Consider the following 16,105-nt stretch of genomic DNA (forward strand, 5'->3'; position numbering starts at 1 on the left):
TTAATACAATTCAATTACCAATCAAAGTCGACACTACCAAGGTGAGGGTATAATTAATTACCTTCATGAGCAGGGATTGTGATTATATCAAACAATAAAATATCGAGCTATGTGTTTTGATTGCTGCTCAGTACCGAGGCCCTAAAGGGACATCTCCTCTGCTCATATATTATCCTCTTCACATGCTCTCTGAATTTTTCCCTGTTAGAAAATCATCAACATTGGACTCGTATATCAAAATGATGTCTGTAGTAGTGCCTGTTGCCCACTAGGGGGCGGTGTTGGCTCAAAGTTTGATGGGTTTTGGGTTAAAGTAGGGTAAGCTGTTGTTAGTCCTGCACTCTACTCAGTTGTGGTTACTGCCAACACAAATCTAATCTGTTCATGTGTGTGTGTTGCAAAAAAGTTCCCATTATTTCAAAGGTTGAACAAAAGCCAAACATGTCCGGATTACTTCCCTCTACGTCAGGAAACATCTCTGTGCTCGCTGTCTCTATCAAAATTTAAATATGGATAATATTTGACTTTTGGGTCAATAAGCCAGACAGGCTGAATACTAGCACGATGTCAGGGAACCTTCAGGAAGCAGTCCTTTTTAGTCTTTGAATTCAATTAGCCTGACAGAGGTTGATTTCAGAGGGGGAGGGAAACCTTAAAAGCAAACTTTAAAAGCCATTCCCTTTGTGAGCGAGTCTGTTATCAGGGAGAGATTTTTGGAGCAGCTGACTGGCCCTGAACTGTGTTCTGCTGTCGCCTTTAATTATGCTATCATGCGGCCTCCCTTTCATCGGGTATAACCTTTCTTTTATTTTTGCCCCCTCCAAATTAGTATTCCATCGTGACAGACGGTGAAGGACAGACGCAACTCAATCGTACATCACTGGCAGAAATTCAGTGCTTTGTGTCTAATCCAGTCATATGTTAGGAGACCTCAGACCTCCGACTGTGGACGGAGAAAATGTAGCCGAGTAACACATTTAAGTGCGCTGCCGTTTTTGAGCTATGTTGCAGTTTGAGGTTTCAGTGTTGAGGAACAAGATATCGATTTGACATTTTAAAGGCCCATAAACTGAAAGGGCGGAAGTGGTTGACAAGGTTGTCCGAAGCTGTGCTCGCCACTGTTGAAGCGTTTGGACCAGCTGCAGCTGCATATCTGAGCCTAGTGTGAGCAGAGATGACCGCAGAGCACCGGGCCCGGGTCTCTGAAGATTCAACACATTAAAGCTGCTGTAAATTGTATTAAATAATGGTTAAATATCTCTGTATTACGAAAGTATTCACTGTTATAGAGTGTTTGGTCAGTAACCTGTGTCTCTCCTCCCTCTACTCATGCAGTAAAAGAGAAAACAAATGATCTGCTATCCCTGCCCACTTTATCCAATCAGGACAGAGAACTACATAAAGAGGCGGTCCTGTCTGCTTGTTAATGTGTTGTGAGCTGGTGATTACCAGTCCGCTTTCATCTGGTGATGAAGAAAGGATGGAGGGGATTGCTAACTGCAGCTTTAAACACGTGTAACCAACATATTATTATCAAGATCGAATTGGTTAAAAAAAATTAAAGAATACAAATTTAATTGAAGGACAGAATGACCCATGATTCCCCGTGCAATCATGTGAGCAGGCAAACTTAGCCCTCAGCTAAATCACTGTGCGGCACCTATCGATAACGCCAGACCAGTCAGCTAAGTACGCATTATTAAAACATATATAGTCAACTGTAGGCTACCATTATCCTGACAGTGTGCTGCCATTGTTGTTGATAGCCACAACGGAGTGTTTTGTACTGCAAGACAGTCTGACACACCTTCCACGTCAGAAAGTACACAAGAAATAGCAGATTAGGGCTAACATGCCTAACATCTACAACTGCTGCTGACTTGTTTATATATGGCACAAAAGATTACTGTAGGCCAAATTTAATATGCAACAGAATTTGATAGTATATATGTAGAAGGGGATACCTGCTCCGTCGCTCCATCAGCTAAGCTATACCCAACAGTTTTTTGTATCAAATGCACCTCTGTCCCCTTTACTCTCTAAACCATTCGGCTGCCCAGATTTGTTAAAGTGAAACTCTCGCCAAAATGCAACCTATGGTCTTTTTTGTGAATGTACCCAAATCAAATGTTCGTTTAAAAGCATAATTACGACGAAAGAGCCACTTTTAAGATTGACTGTATTTTCGTTTTCGGAAACATAGTATTTGCCTCTAGCACTCCATTGAAAATGATTTTTACCCAAAAATGAAAATACGGTCCACCTTAAAAGTTGTGCTTTCGTCGTAATTATTCTTTTAAACGAACATTTGACTCGGGTACATTCACAAAAAGACACTAGGTTGCATTATGGCGAGAGTTTCACTTTAACATCTGCATGATATGAGTTGAAAAACTCCTTTAGTTCACTGCATACAATATTGCAACTGTGTGCAATGAACTCTCACAATATACCTGGACTCACTGAATGTGCAGCGAGGTCAGGGGATTTGTTAATGTAACGGCTCCTCAGGAAAGGTCAAGGTTCCAGTCTGCCAAACACTGTAATTCATTTTTTTTGGGGGGGGGAGTTGTTGGGTGGCGAGAGTGGAGGTGGTGGTGCAAAATCAACAAGGGTAAATGTGCAGAACGCAAACTGTGGCAAACCCTTTCTCTCTCTGACCCCACTCGTTGTGTTTTTGTTCGGTTATGTGTGCCTCTGTATCAATGAGTGAGAGCTAGCAGCTGCATGTGTGTTCATTTGTGCAATGAATTATTGTCATTCAGAAATTCAATGCCAGACTATGATAACAATAGTAATTTATGATAATAGTAATTTATTCCGGGTAGCTCACAACGGTTTGAGGAATAACGGAGGGATATCATTTAGTTTGGTGTTCAAATGATAATGGCACAGTCTACTTCCAGATATGAAGACAGGCTGGTTGAATGAGCTGCAAAAAAGAACACTTTTCAACAAAAGACGCCACTGGATCTGAAAATAATCATATGTTTTGTAAAATACAGATGGAAGTGATCATTAAGCATGAAGAGAAATCAAATAAAGAGACACAGGTGCAGGTGTTGTGTTTTAAGGTTCGCTTTCACAAATGTACCCTCAGCCCTTCCACCTGGCCACCTCGCTTTCATGTCACTGAGACCAACCTGCGTTACCCAGGCTGCCTTTTCACGAGCAGGTTAAATCAGTTAGCATGCGTTCTTGTGTGGCGTATCATTACTCTGCATTGATTGCTTATTGAGGAGGCCGTGCTGAGGGGGTTGTCCTCTACATGTGTCTGCTGTCAGGGTGTAGACAGCAGTTGTATAACATCCCACCAGAAGCAATTAACCCTGCACACTGAACGTTTGCATCCTCCAGCAAAAAACAGCCACTGAGATTGACCTCGTACTTTAAGACATTAATTATACCAGAATATGTCCCCTTGAATCTTACTCACATACACACATATATATATTTGCTTGATATAAACATGACCATATTTCATTGTTGTTTTTCTTATCTATCGTGCAAAGATATTGTATATGCTTTGTTATTGATTGCACTTACAGTATGACATCCATTTCACTCATGAGGAGGACATGCAAATGGAGGGGACGAGGTGCACCGCCGAGAAATGGATCGTACACCTCGATGCTGGAATTATGCTTCGTATATTTTAGGCCGAGTTGTACATAAAACATTCCCGGCGGAGCAAATCTTCAGGGATGTCTCAAAGGCAAGTGCTAAAGGGTCAGAACAAACTCAAACCAATGTCTTTGCCTGAATCCTGATCGTCTTCCCGAGCCTTGTTTTATGATTGAGCGGCTGACGGGCAGTTTGTCACAGCAAGCCTGTGTACGCACTAATAAAGAGGCAGATTGCTGTTGTCCTCGGTGATTTATCCCGCTCCTCTGCCCTCCATCTGCACTAGACGAAAAAGTTAATTAAAGTCTCCTCATTCCATCCCAGACAGCGAGAGCAAATCATCTCTCGCCATTTACAACCTTTTATTATTTCTTTATGAACAAGCGCTGAAGTCGAGATGGGCAGCGTGAAGGCTCTCCATGCCTTCCTCCTCTCAGCGTGGACCTTGTTATGAGATGTAAACGCACAACTCGCTGCTCGCATGTTTTATTTTCACCATCCAATTAAGAAACTCTCTTACAAATTGTTGCGGGTGAAAAAAAAAGATAGCACTGTCCTAATTAAACGTTGAAATGCCGGACTTGTTTATGTACGTAGAATTAAAAGCACAGCAGAGGTGAAACTGGACTCGACCAATTCCCAGTGCCCCTTTGTGCCCAACAGAGACGCTGCGGTGTTAAACCGATGCTTTGCAGGGATTTCGGAGGTGTTTAGATGTTTAGCTTTGGATATCTGAGGCCATTCCTCAACCGCCCCTAGTGCTGATTCACCACATACAGCAGGGCTGTTTATCAGAACTGACTGCGCCATTCCCAACGAGGAGCAGCGGTGTTCAATTTTCTTCAGGGCAACAGTGAGTATATGAGCAGACACAGAGAGGACGGCTCCAAAATCCAGGACAACAGAGCCGTAACAGTGAGCGCAGCATGTGTCGCTGCACCGTCCACACAACTGAAGCTCATTTCCAGAGAATCTGTATCTCTCACAGTGTTGGACAGCAGCCACAGAAGGCTTCATTCAGTCAGTAAATCCTCTCTCAAAATGATCTTTTCTGTTGGTTTTTCAGTGCTCATGCGGCGAGGAGTGATGATGACGTACATAAATTCGATAGTGTGAGAGCTGTCCTTGGGACCAAGAGATTAAGAGAGCGACACTGGACCTCCTCACAGCTGTACTTCACTGTGCACGGTCTGTAAATGTTAATGGTTGGATTCCACTTATACTGTGAAGGAAGCAAGCAGGAAACTGTGAGAAGAGCCATATTTCGGAGAGATGGCACCTTGCTATGTTCTTTAAAATCTCTCAAACAGGTATTCTCAAACAAGGTATTGGCCAATGTTGCTATGTTTGTTCCACTTTGTTTTGCTTAAGGATTCTTATGCTTTTTTCATTGTTCCCTTTCCTTTTGGTATGTAGTTTCCTGTATAAAAAAGGTCTTAAAAGTAGAAAAGCCCATAGTCCGTGCCAACGGGAGCCGCTCTCTCCCACAGAAAACGCTACTTCTAAAATGCCTCGTCAGTAGTCCGGCTTTAATTCCGCGTCTTCTTGACATCACACTACGTCACCATGTCACACATTTGCATAAATTATGCCTATATTCATTGTAGAAGTGAAACTAGTAAGACAGAGCCAACCACTGATGCACCATGATCAGTGCTGGCTCAGGCATGTGTTTGTTGACCAATCAGAGCAGACTAGGTATTCAGGAGGAGGAGCTAAACAAATGAGTTTTTGGGGCATTAAAGCATGTACACCTATTCTGGTAGTAACCCCAAAAATGTGTCTCCTTTAAAGTCTGCTGAAAGTGATGACATCTATCTGTTAATATCAAAATATTTACAGTATATCAGGACAGCTGAGCATGTTTGGGTGGCAGTAAAGCAGAAACATAACACAACATTGCACCACCAATTGATCAATATATAAAATATGGTCTTGCCATGAACTTACACCTATAATATAGAGTAAAGGCCAGCAGCATCAGCTGCAGTCTTCTAACACTCCGTTCTTAAGGAGTGATTAGACCAGCGAGTTGCACCTGCGCTCGGACCTTATTTCCAGTATCTAATGGGAGGCATTCTCCAGATACTGACAAGCATCTTGGGAAATAGTCCCCCAGAGGACCGTGATAGTGCTTCACTGAGGTTATGTCAAGACCCTGCAAGACCAATGCATCCAGAACGCTGGTGAGGAAAGTGAACTGAAACACTGATATGATGAGCAGTGTGGAATAATGCTCAACAATAGAAACCATTTCAGGCCACAGATCCATGAAAATCTACTTCTAAAAACCCTGTTCAGGCTGACGAAGTTACATTAAAACATTAGCTATCCTGCAGTTAAGGTATACAGATCGGTTCCATACCCTTTCTACACCAGTGTCTTCCAAAACATAATTACATTAAAAAGGCACTTGTCATTTCCATGGGTCTTAGTCGGCTTAAGTGTTTCTCCAATGAGCCCACAGAGGGCCATTACACTAAAATAGTACTGAATAAAGAGCAAATGTCACCTTGAACTGCACTGGTTTCACCAGAAGTGTCTCAGCAGTCCTCGAAGTAAAAAAAAAAATGTTAAAGCTTAAGATGAAGTTTAAAGGAGAAGCGTACAGCTGTTACCAGAGACCAGGAGTGTGTGGAGCTATTTCTAAAAGAAAAGCATGATTCCAGATTAGAGCCATTATACACATGCAGGTTATAGAAGAACTTTATTGTGACACAGCAATGTCAAAGCATGAAAGGACACAAAGAAATAGTGTTTGATGGCGGTCGTAATATTTTCTAAAGTCGTGTATATTTCATAAGTTTCACAGTGTAATGGATAAATGGACTGTGTTGTGCCGATCTAATTGGATAAAGGTTATCTGTGGGGCATCACTGTGCAGCGGGATCTGTTGTTCCTCATGTGGCCTAACCAAGTAAACTGCAGCCTAATCACATTCAAGCCAAAGTCTATTTACTTTCTGGGGCACTGCTGCTCTGGCAAGAGGCAAAATGGGCTGGTGGAGGGGGTCTCGTAAATCGGTGCACCGTTGCCAATCTATCCGTCCTAATGCTAATACAGTTTACAGGGCCAGTGAGAGACCCTGACAGGCTGACAATGGGGAAAGGAGGCCTGGCTTAAATCAATTAGCTAAGAGGACAAATATCATCTAAATCATACGCTGCCTGGCCCTGGGCAACCGGCCTGAAATGGAGGGCACATGCAGGCATAGAGAAGCACTTGGGCTCAGTCACGGCCACAGTTATGATTGAGGTGCTGACAGTAAAGCATACGCTTACTGTTTCGACTGGCTCGGGACCGAGCAGGCACCAAAAGTCAGACTGGAGATCGCACTTTGAATAAATCATTTGGCTCATTAATCAAGACACTGGTCATTTCTGCTGCATTAGAGTGAGTGTACAGTGCGTCCATTAAACCCTCTGACACCGTGACACTAAGACAGATTTACATCTGGATGACGTTGAAGACTTTGATTTGCTTCAAAGTGTGTTTTCTCACAGCAGAAATATGACATTTTTTGTGACTTTCCAAAGCATCGTATTGCTGTAACTATTTCTCTTTTCTTTTGTACCACCAAGTCCAGCACCAGGACTTCTTTCCTAGACAGTTTATAACACTCACTAGGCCTTTATGTGCATCTTGATGAGCTGAGACTCAAACTTCTCACTTTGGGTATGGAGATGACATTGTGGCAATACCATTTGCAAATGTGTGTGAAAATACCACCCCCAAATCTCCTCCTTACCGAATGTGCTTCACTCTTTACTGTATTGTTCACTACTGGAAATAGGATGTCACTAATGTCATGTATGTTTTAAGGGGGTGGTTAGTTCTCCCAGAAGAATCATTGTTACTGCTTTGATTCTTAAAAAAAAAAAAAAAAAACTCAAAGAAACCTTTACAGTAAATTTGAATCGCAATTACTGATATTGGTCCCCCGCTTTCGGCACCGGTACCCGAAAGTACCTATATCCAGAACTTCATCCCCTTCAAACATTTAATATCAGTTTGTAGAATATAAGATGCCGAATCAGGTCAAACATCAGCGCATCTTCAGGAGGAAGCTGTCTAACGACCTGGACTGGTTTTGCTCTGTGCACTTTACTTGACCTGGATAACTCAACTAAAATGTGGATACTGATAAAAGATTAGCACAGTGTAGCACAAAATCTCACATACTGTTTTATTAAACAGCCTGTTTGTAAATTGGATTGTACCTTTCAAAGTACCAAGTTTGATTCCCTACCCTCGCTATAATTGGTCGGCTTCGTGACGCTGACTGAGCTAAAGTTAACTTACTTACCGAACAACTTCTGCTTCATGAGACGGGCAGCTTGATCCTGTCACTTTCTCTCACAGGAGGATCGTGACTGAGGAGCAAGACAATCTAGAAAAGTTTGTCTTCCACCTGTCCAACCGTCTGCCCGTGTTGTCCTGTGAGTATGAGCGGGTGTGGAGAATAGGGAGGGCTATCATACAATGAGAAAAGGTGGGGACATATGGTGGCTGTGCTGAGAAGCTGTATGTGGCAGATAACATTTTCCGCCAGTGATTCTGATCACAGTCGAGACCTCGAGAAGGAGAGGGTCTCAAAGGGAGCAACATACCATCTGGAATCCTGCGAGCTGTGACACATCCAATTTACCTCTACCTGTGGACCAGTCAGTAACCTCTCTGTAGTGCTCTCCAGGCCAACAGCCGCAGTGATTAGATGTAGTCTGACCTGACACGACATACTTTTGGGACTGGTCAAATTGCTCTCTACAGGAGAGCAGAGCAGTTTTGAGCTAGCCGTTTTTTTGCAACTCTTGCCGGCTGTCTGCTTTGCAAAATCAATTGACTTAACGATTCAGGAGACCAAAACATCATGATGTAAATTTTCACCCCGGTAGCCTACTTCTGTTTGCTAGGGGTCTTGTTAGCCCGAGGCCAAACCAGGCTTTTCCTTCGGACGTCCTCCACATCAGCTCCCACGCTGTAAATAAACAGGGACATAATTCATTTAAAGGTTAGCAGTCCCGTCTAATATATGCAGTGCTAGGATTGCAACATACACATAATCAAGCCAAGGACATCACATTGCCCTCACCTTGGTCTCTGGTCAAATGCCACGGAAAGGTTCTTTCATTCATGCAATCACGCCACTTCATCATTTAGCTTGGGATGAAAAGTCATAAGTCAAATTTTATAGCAGGGAAATTGCTGTCTAATAAATCCTTTAGCTTTGGTTTAACAAATGTCATTATGTAAGACAAAAAAAGGCAATGAAAGCAATAAACTGCCACATCGAGGAGATAAATCAGTCTATAATTACATCAAATGTTTAAAATGTCTAGTTAACACTTAAGGGCATGAGATCCCTCACTATTGTTTCCTCTACAGTTGTTGTTGATATAATGACAGTCCAGCTCTGCTGCTTGTATGGTTATTTGGTTTAGGCTGCAAACATGGACATTTTAAAGAATAGTTCGCTGGTATAGTTACATGGGAAGCTTGATGTCACCTTCATGTGCGTTCGGTGTGAAGCTACAGCCAGCAGCTGGTTAGCTTAGCTTAGCACCTCATCTGGAAATGGGTAAGTAGCTAGCCTACTAAAAATCACACATTTACATTAACCATCTGGTGAGCTTGAAGCAGACATAGACAACTTTCCCAATTTGACCTTAACCAGTTTAACCAGGAAGAAACCAGCTCAGTGGCAGACCGAATAGCATAATGACAGCGAGTCCTATAGCGAGCCAATCTATGCAGATGCTGTCATTTTTCTACAGTCGTTACACTGTGCAATCCTTATTTACTTCAGTGTGGTAATTCAAAGCTAAAATGTTTTCTATTGCCACTTTTACCTGTTAAAAAACAGAAATTCCTCAGTTTATGTTTTGCGTCAAAATATTTCTTGATTCTGACCAGTAGATCCCTGGACTTGTGTGTGCTCAGACCAAGAATACAGTATTTTGAAGTAGCTTGCATGCATCAAAAACATTGCCTTGTACGGTAGAATTTACACTGAATATTTGCACAAAATGGCCGGTGCTGACAAATGGATTTGCAGTACTTGCTGGATGGGTGGGTTAGGATTGCAAGAATATTTACTTGTCACAGACGATGTCTGTAATTCCCTTTTTTCTGTTTAATTTTGCCAATAATGATATAACCCCACGATTCAAGATCACATTATCTGGTGTGATGTGCAAGACGGACTCAGCATCCCTAAACCTGTAACAAACTATCCTCTGCTGCCTGTGGGTGTTTGCTTTCTAGCTAATTGATGGATGGTTGGATTTCCAAGTGGGAAATGCAGCTTTGGATCCAATCTGTTTCATTTATTTTGGAGTAACTACCAGCCACGCTGCCTGTGGTTAGTTGATTATCCCGACCCTGCATCATTAGCAGTCGGACCAGACAGACACACAGCAATCAGTCACTTCACCATCTGAACCCCCCCCCCCCCTTCCCAGGATGAGCACTCTTGCTATGATGAGGTCCTATGTGGTCTCCTGGGTGCCGTGGATGCCAGAAAGGCTTTTCATCCTCTCCTTCAGTCTCCCTAGAGAGTAGGCTTGATGGTAACACAGACACCGAATTGAATCACAGAGACGTAATCCCAGCCGAATGTACAGACATCATTAACCCAAGATACTGTATCCACCGAGCAACAGCTAAAAGGATATAGTGGCGTCATGGTAGCTCCAGTCACACACAGGTCAGAGACATCAATCATACAACTGTTTATTCCAAAATGAGGTTTCAAGTTACTCCGTATTACTTCAACTGTCATGTTGTATCACACCAAAGTATTCATATGGTTTTACATCTTACATGAAAAGACTACTCATGATAGTAAAACTAGCTCATCTCTCTACCAGTAATGGCTCAAGTCATATTTGCTTTTTCCCATTATGTGAATATAAATCAGGACCCAGTTTTGTGTTCCTAAAGATGCATCTTCCAACCTGGACCACCCTCACAGTGGTGTGTATTACCCGTCTCACACTCCCGGTCTGGCCCAGGTGGGTCATTCGCATGTCCAGCGTTGATAGACATTGATTGGATCTGCACAGCTCTGACCCCACTATGAGCCCCAGGAGACGAGTTCAGCATCCAAGGTCCAATAACAACAGAGTTTCACTGTCAGTCCTACTCTATCATAATTATGTCCAGCCGGGACCGATGTCTCCCGTTCTTCCTGATCGACACAAATGAGCTCAGTGGACCGAATGTAGCATTAGGATTTTTAATGCAGCAGACAGCGGAAATTAGATTTCCGAAATGAACAACATGAATGTTTGAGCACATACTGGTTTGCTTTTTTAAGACAAAAATATTGCATTATGGGATTTTATGTAGCATTGTAAAACTGGGTAATACATCTAAAAGATAAGATGAAACAAATGCCAAGAAGCAAAATGATGGGTTACATTTTTTTCATATTCTATTATTCATCTTTTTGAGTGAGCTATTTTAATCTTTACTACTCACCAATATTGCTAACAGGTGATATTTATGGTTAGTCATAAACTACCTCTGCAATTTGAGGTGAAGGCTTTTTAACACTTTTGTCAATTTTTGTGCATAAGGTATGAAACAATCAATATTCTGAATCAATCAACATCTCACTCAAATTTCTCCTACTCGCTAACAAACATCTGTATTTCTCCGCCTGCCACATAGAGGCAGATATACTCAATAGTACTAATACAAAGAACAGAAAATGAACTTACTTCTTTAAAGCCACTAAATGTGATTTTTTGTCATTCCATTCACATGAACACCGCTGCTATTCGGATCATCTACTGCCTCAACTGGTTGCCAGTTGGTGCGTAAGCAAAGGTTGCTAACGCTAGCAGACATTGCAAACTCTTGCAAATGTTGCACACCTTACCGAGAAAACGCGAGCAACGTTTGCTAGCTAAACCTGTTACAAACCATCCCCTGTGGCCTAAGGGTATTTGTTTTTCTAACTTAGCGTTGTTTTTGTTAGCTAGCTAACATTAGAGCAGTAATGCTGGGTCCATAAGCTTCTGTGGAACTCAGGCATTTTTACATTTTCTCCCACAAACTGCCAGAATCTCGATCACAGTGATACCAACAGCGTTACACTATTGGCTCACAAACCTTCTAAGTAGCTAGAGCCAACTGTCAAAATTATTACACCGACGTAAACAAAACAATCATTTTGGACCTGACAGTGTAAAATGATTAATTCACTATCATAATAATGTTTTTAAGGAAAATAGATTGTTCTGCACCTTTCTACATGATTTATCTACATAAAATTGTTTTCAATATGACCTTATATCTCTCCACAGTTACTTGATGAGGAATATTGCACTCACATTTTCAAGCACAGCTGTTAAGATCTGTAAATTATACCCCTCCAGATTTGTCCTTATCTCATAATCACGAGAGCGTTCTCTCTCAAGGTGTCAGACATTTGCTCTTGCCTTGATTTGCTTTTCAACTCACAACGTCTGAGAACATTGACAGTGAGGATTTTAAATCATGTGGATTTTACAAGGCAGCTCCTGAGACAGCTGAGGTTACGCAGTGATGACCCGGCGTCTTTTAGAAGCACAATCGTTCCCGCAGCCATACCTGCTTTCCGTGTTTGTTTTTTAACCGGCTGCGTTCTTTGTCTGCGTCTCCCCTGGTATTCGTTTTGTCGCCGGTGTCTAGCTCGTCCTCGCCGCGAGCAAAGAAGCAGAAGGAAAAGATTTACAGATAGACGCAGTTTGCATGGCTCAGCTTCGATCGGGCTCTTGTCTAGGAGCTCTTAGACACACCTTTCTAAGCACATTAAGATCTCATCTAGGGCAGAAAGAATTGATTCCGGTCAGCTGTGATTGTGGGGATTGTCAGTAAATAGTGTTTATGTAAGAGACCTCACGGTGACAAATGGGATCAGCCTTACACTTCTCTTAACGCAGGACTGTTTTATCATTGAAGTGACACACATGCAAAGACTTTTGCCCGCACAAACACATGTATGCACACATACCTTTTAGTTTTTCGTGCCTTGCTTCTGAAATCTTTTCTATTCATTCTGTTTCCAGAGCTCTCTTTTCAATTTCTCTCAATTTAACGACCAGCAAAGTATGACAGCTCTTTATTCCGGTTCCTGGTTGGTCAGCCACTCAGTTCCTCATCTGTGACGTACAGTTTTGGTAAACCAGCCTTTCAACTTTCAATCCACTACCTTGAAGGCTTTGATGGCCAGACGAGCTCCTTGACTGTGGATGTTAAGAGAAGGCCACCTCTAAATCAGACTTCTGGGGTGGAAGAGGAGGATTTGTAGGGCTGCGCCTCGAGACAGGCATGGTTTAATACTCCTCCCTGAGCTGTAAAGAATGGCCCTGCAGAGTACATTCAGGTTAAGTCCTGCTCTATCTGTAGGTGTCACATAAGACCATTTATCTTCCTCCCTCTTGCTGTATGACATATTGGACACCACACTTGGGAGCCGGTCTCACCTTCCTGTCTATCAGCTGAATATATTAATGAACAGGCTAATCTGTCTTCTCCAGAGACTATCAATTACTGACCGCTCAGTCTGACGCAACAGATATGGACCGCTGAGATAAAACCTCCCACCGGTCGACAATCACATTCTGTGTTCATTTTGCTCTTCCTTCTAATTTCCCTTACTGAAAAAGAAGTTTGAGAGAAAATCTTCCCCCAAAATGTTCCTCAACAACACGATCCATCCCTCAGAAACACTGCAAACACCGCGTCCAAATTATGTGGCCAGGTGGAAGAGCTGATCATCAGACGGCAGCCAGTGACCTCTAATGAGCACCTCAACTATATCTGCATGTAGTTAACATAGTAGGTAACATTGTGTGTTAAAACTCGGGGCACCATCATCTGCATCTCTGTCAAAGCTACCTTTGCACTGTTTACAGTCAGATCCTTTACTTACAAGTAAGAATGAAACAAACAGACTCATGCTTTAGTTCAAAATGTAAGTAAAAGAAACATGCATTAAAAAAAATGGCCGTTTAGGTTCTAAAATACTGTTTTTGTAGGGCTGTAAATACTTATGCATTTATGTGTTGATGGTATTTTATTCTGTTGTAGCAGGTTGATGAAGAGCTACTTACAGTGTTAAATATACATAATACATGTAGGTATATGTCATAAACTATACGGTCGATCAATTATAGTCCAGTGTATTCAGCATTTTTTCCAATTATCAAAATCAGTTTTTTATTATTCTTTAACCAAATACAACTTAAACAATCATTGTTTATTCGATGCTCGCACTTTTATTTTGAAATGTGTCACCTTGGTTCTGATGCACCAGGCATAAATGTGGTGGAGGAAAAAAGTACTCTAAAAAGTTGGATGATGTGGAATGGATGCAAAAGGAAAGTACAGTTACCCCCAATTGTACTTAAGTACAATACTTGAGTAAATGTAGCTACGTTCCATCACTGGCTATTTTTAATGACTCACTAAAATGACCGTATGTATCTGCAAAGTAACTGGTAATTATAGCTGTCAGAAAATGTGGAAAGTAGGCAACAATATTTCAATATCTCAGCCGTATCGACAGATCATCATCACAGCACTGAAACATCTTGCATGAACCAGTGAGATGGGCTGATCCCCCTGCAGGCAGCGAGAAAGGTGGGCGATCGATAACTTCACATGAGGCTGCGACTCTCTGCTACGAGAGCCAAGCACTCCAGGTAATGAACTGCCTGCTTGATATATATCCCTCACAGGGTGGGATTGCAGCGGTGCAACATGGTACTGCAACAGCAGCAGTTCTTTGATTAGCCATTTCTCTTCCATCACGCTTCCCTGGCACGCAGAGGAATCTCTCCCTCTCTCTCCCACACGCCCTAAATGTCTGTCAATGCACAAACATGTCTGAAAGTCAAACTGCAGGTTGTTCATACACTGCAGAGTCGGACTGAAGTCAAACCATTTCAGATCATAGAGAATGAAGATTTGGTCGTGGAGCCGTACGTGGAGAGAGCTGGGTGATTTGGGGCTTTCTTTTCAAAAAGCTAACACAGACTATTTGTAACCTCGGCCCAGTGGGAATAACTCTCTTATCTTAACTTTCTGAATTACAATGTATAACCAACATGTAACTCTTTTCAACTCCCCTGAAATGTAATGCACTGTGAGGCTGTCAGTCTGTATGATATGTTTGGATCCATAGAGCTGTTTCCTGTTTTTTATTGAGTCTGCTGAGAATCCAGACAGGCTTCCCACTTTAGTGAACTTGATTTAGATTGTTCAGGGACGTGACAAAAAGGCTGTTTGGGCTGATAACAGCACAAAACAATAACAACACAAAAAGGTACACCTGCATTGACATCTAGTCAACATCTCCTTCAGATGATATATTGTATGCGATGACCCTTGAACTGCTTTGCAATATTGCTTAAATATTACTTAATTTTATTGAACTGTTTTTATTTATTATTAATGGCTCTGGGTCAGGAGACAGAAATTACACATTCAGTTTGGGATTGTTGACTGTAAAGATGTGAGAGTCATCCATTGAGTGAAGTAAAACAAAGCATACATATATATATACTAAGGGGCAACCTCACCAAATGTACACATTAAAGTGTTTTTACATGTCTTGGGCAACACTACTGCATGTGAGAAAAACAAGTACAAAGTCTGATCATTTGTCTGCCAGTGATATCACTCAATAGGGAGGTTGCATTGTGGGAAATGTAGGCACCACATTTTGAATATGAAGGTGATATCTCTGGTTCTGCCTTAACAATTTTGGTCATAGTTGTTACTAAACTATCCATCACCGACAAGCAGACTGCCTTTCAAAACCTTGTGCCTACGTTACCCACAATGCAACTTGACCACTGAGTGACATCACTGGGGGCAATTGACGAGATTACACGCAGCTGGAGCTCTGGAGCTTTATGCAACTTTTTTCACACATGCAGTGGTACACTCCAAGACATGTAAACACACTTCAAAGTGTAAAATTAGTGAAGCTACCCGTCAATTGAGCTGATTGACGATATGTTATGCTTTCCGCAATTTTTATTTATGTATCCAGCAATAACCCAATTCTTCCTCTTGTGCTCGAAGATGCTCCAAACATGTTTAAGATTAATAAACACTCCTTTCACTCCCATTTAATCTATAAAATAATCATATTTTCAAAAGTTTAACTACCGTACATTAACTCTTCTTTGTTACACTTTATTGTGCGTTATGCTGCTATGATAGAATAAGGAAGTTGTTTTTAGAAAGGCAAAATCTATAAAATCTTTCTTGTGATGTCACAGCATGGCTAAAAGAATCATCTTAGCTTGGTGTGCTAGCATACTTATATTTGCTAATTAACAATAAGCGTAGAGCAATTATGTGAGTCTCATTCATTTGAGAGGTTTAAACCAAGTTGCTGGACGTATTAAAATGTTGACCAGTTGTTGGTGCTGGATAAAGAGTCAGAATTGATTACACTTTTACACGTCTGCACCAATTT

This window comes from Sparus aurata, chromosome 4 (assembly GCF_900880675.1).
Source record: "Sparus aurata chromosome 4, fSpaAur1.1, whole genome shotgun sequence".
Classification (NCBI taxonomy): domain Eukaryota; kingdom Metazoa; phylum Chordata; class Actinopteri; order Spariformes; family Sparidae; genus Sparus; species Sparus aurata.